This window comes from Ranitomeya imitator, chromosome 5 (assembly GCF_032444005.1).
Source record: "Ranitomeya imitator isolate aRanImi1 chromosome 5, aRanImi1.pri, whole genome shotgun sequence".
In the NCBI taxonomy this organism is placed as follows: domain Eukaryota; kingdom Metazoa; phylum Chordata; class Amphibia; order Anura; family Dendrobatidae; genus Ranitomeya; species Ranitomeya imitator.
Window position 1 is genome coordinate 224,001,932 of NC_091286.1, and position 6,000 is coordinate 224,007,931.

At 43.9% G+C, this 6,000-nt stretch overlaps 1 long non-coding RNA gene across 1 annotated transcript in view; it reads right to left on the bottom strand.

The window, feature by feature from the left end:
• The window catches only part of LOC138680637 (uncharacterized), a 58,127-nt gene extending 54,901 nt beyond the window's left edge, over positions 1–3,226 (bottom strand). Inside the window, exon 1 of the long non-coding RNA XR_011321706.1 lies at positions 3,112–3,226. This is a non-coding gene — a long non-coding RNA (uncharacterized lncRNA). The remainder of the gene's footprint in view (positions 1–3,111) is intronic.
• Positions 3,227–6,000: the final 2,774 nt, after the last annotated feature.

The window sequence follows — 6,000 nt, forward strand, 5'->3', positions numbered from 1 at the left end:
CAGCACCCTTCTTGGTCAAATCGGTCAATGGTTTGGCAATGCTAGAAAAATTACAGATGAAGCGACGATAAAAATTAGCAAAGCCTAGGAACTTTTGCAGACTTTTCAGAGATGTCGGCTGAATCCAATCCTGGATGGCTTGGACCTTAACTGGATCCATCTCGATAGTAGAAGGGGTAAAGATGAACCCCAAAAATGAAACTTTCTGCACACCGAAGAGACACTTTGATCCCTTCACAAACAAAGAGTTAGCACGCAGGACCTGAAAAACCATTCTGACCTGCTTCACATGAGACTCCCAATCATCTGAGAAGATCAAAATGTCATCCAAGTAAACAATCAGGAATTTATCCAGATACTCACGGAAGATGTCATGCATAAAAGACTGAAACACAGATGGAGCATTGGCAAGTCCGAACGGCATCACTAGATACTCAAAATGACCCTCGGGCGTATTGAATGCAGTTTTCCATTCATCTCCTTGCCTGATTCTCACCAGATTATACGCACCACGAAGATCTATCTTAGTGAACCAACTAGCCCCCTTAATCCGAGCAAACAAGTCAGATAACAATGGCAAGGGATACTGAAATTTAACAGTGATCTTATTAAGAAGGCGGTAATCAATACACGGTCTCAGCGAACCATCCTTCTTGGTTACAAAGAAGAACCCTGCTCCCAGTGGTGATGACGATGGGCGAATATGTCCCTTCTCCAGGGATTCCTTCACATCACTGCGCATAGCGGCGTGTTCGGGCACGGATAAATTAAATAATCGACCTTTAGGGAATTTACTACCAGGAATCAAATTGATAGCACAATCACAATCCCTATGCGGAGGTAGAGCATCGGACTTGGGCTCTTCAAATACATCCTGATAATCAGACAAGAACTCTGGGACCTCAGAAGGGGTGGATGACGAAATCGACAAAAATGGAACATCACCATGTACCCCTTGACAACCCCAGCTGGATACCGACATGGAATTCCAATCCAATACTGGATTATGGGTTTGTAGCCATGGCAACCCCAACACGACCACATCATGCAGATTATGCAACACCAGAAAGCGAATAACTTCCTGATGTGCAGGAGCCATGCACATGGTCAGCTGGGCCCAGTATTGAGGTTTATTCTTGGCCAAAGGTGTAGCATCAATTCCTCTCAATGGAATAGGACACCGCAAAGGCTCCAAGAAAAACCCACAACGTTTAGCATAATCCAAATCCATCAGATTCAGGGCAGCGCCCGAATCCACAAACGCCATGACAGAAAACGACGACAAAGAGCATATCAAGGTAATGGACAGAAGGAATTTGGACTGTACAGTACCAATGACGGCAGACCTAGCGGACCGCCTAGTGCGCTTAGGACAATCAGAAATAGCATGAGTGGAATCACCACAGCAGAAACACAGACCATTCAGACGTCTGTATTCCTGCCGTTCAACTCTAGTCATAGTCCTATCGCACTGCATAGGCTCAGGTTTAACCTCAGGCAATACCGCCAAATGGTGCACAGATTTACGCTCGCGCAAGCGTCGACCGATCTGAATGGCCAAAGACAAAGACTCATTCAAACCAGCAGGCATAGGAAATCCCACCATGACATCCTTAAGAGCCTCAGAGAGACCCTTTCTGAACAAAGCTGCCAGCGCAGATTCATTCCACTGAGTGAGTACTGACCATTTCCTAAATTTCTGACAATATACTTCTATATCATCCTGACCCTGGCACAAAGCCAGCAAATTTTTCTCAGCCTGATCCACTGAATTAGGCTCATCGTACAGCAATCCGAGCGCCAGGAAAAACGCATCGACACTACTCAATGCAGGGTCTCCTGGCGCAAGAGAAAATGCCCAGTCTTGAGGGTCGCCGCGCAAAAAAGAAGTAATAATCAAAACCTGTTGAATAGGATTACCAGAAGAATGAGGTTTCAAGGCCAGAAATAGCTTACAATTATTTTTGAAACTTAGAAACTTAGTTCTATCTCCAAAAAACAAATCAGGAATAGGAATTCTTGGTTCTAACATAGATTTCTGATCAATAGTATTTTGAATTTTTTGTACATTTATAACGAGATTATCCATTGAAGAGCACAGACCCTGAATATCCATGTCCACACCTGTGTCCAGAATCACCCAAATGTCTAGGGGAAAAAAAAAAAAAAAAGTGAACACAGAGCAGAAAAAAAAAAAAAAATGATGTCAGAACTTTTTCTTTCCCTCTATTGAGAATCATTAGTTAGGCTCCTTGTACTGTTATGTTTGCTAATGACAGGTGTTATGAAGGCAATCCAGAAACACAGTGTGCTTAGCGATCAGAGCGCACACAGTGATCTGACAAATACCCAAAAATACAAGAACGAGCTCTGAGACGTGGAAACTCTGTAGACTGCACACCTGATCCTATCCTAAACACAACTAAAAGCGGCTGTGGATTGCGCCTAACAACTACCTAGGCAACTCGGCACAGCCTAAGAAACTAGCTAGCCTGAAGATAGAAAAATAGGCCTGACTTGCCCCAGAGAAATTTCCCAAAGGAAAAGGCAGCCCCCCACATATAATGACTGTGAGTAAGATGAAAAGACAAAACGTAGGGATGAAATAGATTCAGCAAAGTGGGGCCCGATATTCTAGGACAGAGCGAGGACAGTAAAGCGAACTTTGCAGTCTACAAAAAACCCTAAAGCAAAACCACGCAAAGGGGGCAAAAAAAAACCACCGTGCCGAACTAACGGTACGGCGGTACACCCTTTGCGTCTCAGAGCTTCCAGCAAAACAAAAGACAAGCTGGACAGAAAAAAAGCAACAAAAAAGCAAAAGGCACTTAGCTATACAGAACAGCAGGTCACAGGAACAATCAGGAGAAGCTCAGATCCAACACCGAAACATTGACAAGGAGCAAGGATAGCAGCATCAGGCGGAGTTAAGTAATGAAGCAGCTAACGAGCTCACCAGAACACCTGAGGGAGGAAGCTCAGAAGCTGCAGTACCACTTGTGACCACAGGAGTGAATTCAGCCACAGAATTCACAACAGCTTTTACAGAGACTGCCTCTTAACAGGAACTGCTGTTAAATCTTGCTGTAATAATTGCTTTACTCTACAGACCTGAAGAGAAACCCGTTGGTGTGGCAGAGTTCTGGGTCAGGATTACACGTCTTGTAGCCCACCCAAGACCAACATTCGGGGTTCGTCACGGGTCCCTCGAAACACATCACCTTTGTTGCTAAAACTGACTTGAATATTGATGATGTGTTTGTTTGCACTACCTCAGAAGAAGCTTGACTTTGCCCTTAAAGGGATTGGTTACTTGTTGTACTGTGCCAAAAGGTTAATATATTACAGAAGTTAATATAATAGATAGTGAGTTAATGCAATAAAGAGAAAGTAGATAGTAATAATGTTTACATAGTCGATAGGATATAGAATAGAAAATGTTTGAAGATGATGTACTTGTGAATAAACTGAAGAAAAATGCAGTGAGCCCGTGGGGGTTGATAGATAGTCCTGCATGTTTAGAAAAATAAAGAAAATGTTGATTAGCACTTTGAGGTTTAATGATAGTATACTCTTAAAGAGTACCTGCACTTAGTAGATAGCATACCTGTAGGGGTAATTGTGTTTCATAGATAGATAGTAACTATTTCTACTTGTCTTTAAAAGTCGTACGCACAATGTACATATGTTATTGTTTGCAACGTTCAAGTGTTCTCACCTCCCATAAAGGGAAACACAGTTATATTAACTTGTTTTACAGCATTTCAAAAATTTTGCATGTCTTTTGCTAATGTATTGTTGTTTTCTTTTCCCAGTGTGGGAGTACCTGATTTAACAGGGGGGAGTGCAGCGCCCCATGGTCCTGGTCGTTGCAGTAATGTCCTTCTTCCACCAGGGGGAGTGATGTTACGTCTGGAGGCAATAAAGGAGATCACCTTACCAGGTATCACAAACCACACAACACACATCACACTCCAGTCCACCAGGGGGAGCTATGCTCCTATTTAGTAGGGCACTCCTCACAGTTAATGTAAAACTGGTGGCTTGGATAGGAAGTTAGACAGAATCTGGCTGGGCTTCACCCATGCAGCAGCTGTCAGGAAGACAAGGGAAAGGAGGAACATCAAACAGCTGCACACAGAGAGGTCCCTGACAGGGGTGGGATCCTTTCAGAGGCCTAGATAGAGGGTTACGGAGCTGCGCCTGCCACGATGTGCGGCAGCATCCTAAGAAAGGACACGAAGAGAATTGCGTTGCTGAGAGTGAGAAACGAAGTCATAGCACAAGGAGAGGAATTCAGAGGGAGTTCTGCCCTGCAATAGGCTGCCTCCCTCTGAGCCACCGAGGGAGTAAGGAACTCTATGCTTTACTTCAGAGACAGGCAGAACAGTTAATTCCACGTTATCTGCCCGACCTTACAACCAGGAGGCACGGTGGCAACTTGTGGGGGCTGGGGCGTCTTAGGGTCCCTGTAAAAAGCCTCAGGCCATCAGTCATACGGGTTTGTCCTATCCATACCATCTGGGGGACAGAGAGAGAGAGAAAGAGACATAACACCTAGAACACCAACATCAGTTGTGAGGACCTCACCGAGAAGCTCAGCTGGGAGGTACTACAACACTCAGGCGCTAGAGGAAGGCTACTGATTTCCACCTGGATAAGGGGACTCTGGAATTGCCTTCAGACTGGCTGGACTCTGCCTGCTCTGTGATCTGGTGCTCTGGACTGTGGACGCTGAAGCCTTCAGTAAAGGTAAAGAGACTGCAACCCTGTGTCCTCGTTATTCACTGCACCTTACAACATCCACCATTCTCCATCTACACTTTGGGAAGCCCTGGGGATACACTTCACCTGTGGGAAGGTATACCATCTAGCTGCCATAACATCACCCCAGCGGACCCCTAAGCAGCGTCGGTCACCCTGACCGAATACCACAGGTGGCTTCACGAACATTATCCTATAAACTGGACCGGGTCAGGCCACCGTGACATCCCTGACGAGAACCGAAGGGCCCAGCTCCGAGTACCCCATTGCCCTACACGTGGGGGGGATCCAATTTCACCCAAAAATCCTGAATGTTCAGCCAAAATTTCATAAAACGCAGACATGTGCAAAGCACCCCCACATTCTTCTCATGTGATCTATCTTGTATCCCAGGATGTGTTTGACAATACATTGTATAACCTATATTCTTGCCAATTTATTATGTAACTCTATATTTCCTTATAGCGGGGTTTTATGACACACTAAAAGACGGTTTTTATTGCAAAAAATAGTTTTTGCATCGCCATATTTTGAGAGCTACAATTTTTTCATATTTCGGCCGACAGAGTCACGTGAGGTCCCTTTTTTTGCGGGACGGGTTGATGTTTTTATTGATACCATTTTTGGGCACATGACATTTTTTGATCGCTTTCTATTCTGATTTTTGAACAAAAACCAGCAATTCATGAATTTCTTTTTGGGGGGCGTTTATACCTTTCCATGTGTGGTAAAATTGATAAGGCTTTTTTATTCTTTGGGTTAGTATGATTACAGAAATACCTCATTTATATAATTTTTTTATGTTTTGGCGCTTTTATACAATAAAAACTATTTTATACAAAAAATAATTATTTTTGCATCCCTTTATTCTAAGAGCTATAACTTTTATTTTTCCGCTGATGGAGCTGTATGGGGGATTGTTTTTTGCAGGACAAGATGACGTTTTCAGCGGTACCATGATTATTTTTATCTATCTTTTTGATTGCATGTTACTTCACTTGTTGTTCGGCGTTATGATGTGTAGCGTTTCCGTTACTTCGGGTCTTGGGGGACACTCGTTTTGCACGGGAATAACACATGCAGGCACGATTTCTCACACAAATTAAGTCTGTTCCGGTTTATTAAAGCGTCATAAACCACACCGTAAGCCAGGTTACACAAAGTCTGTTACTTTAACATGTGTGACGTTTAGAGTTGAGCGACCTTGACCTTTTTAGAGTCGAGCCGGGTTTCGCG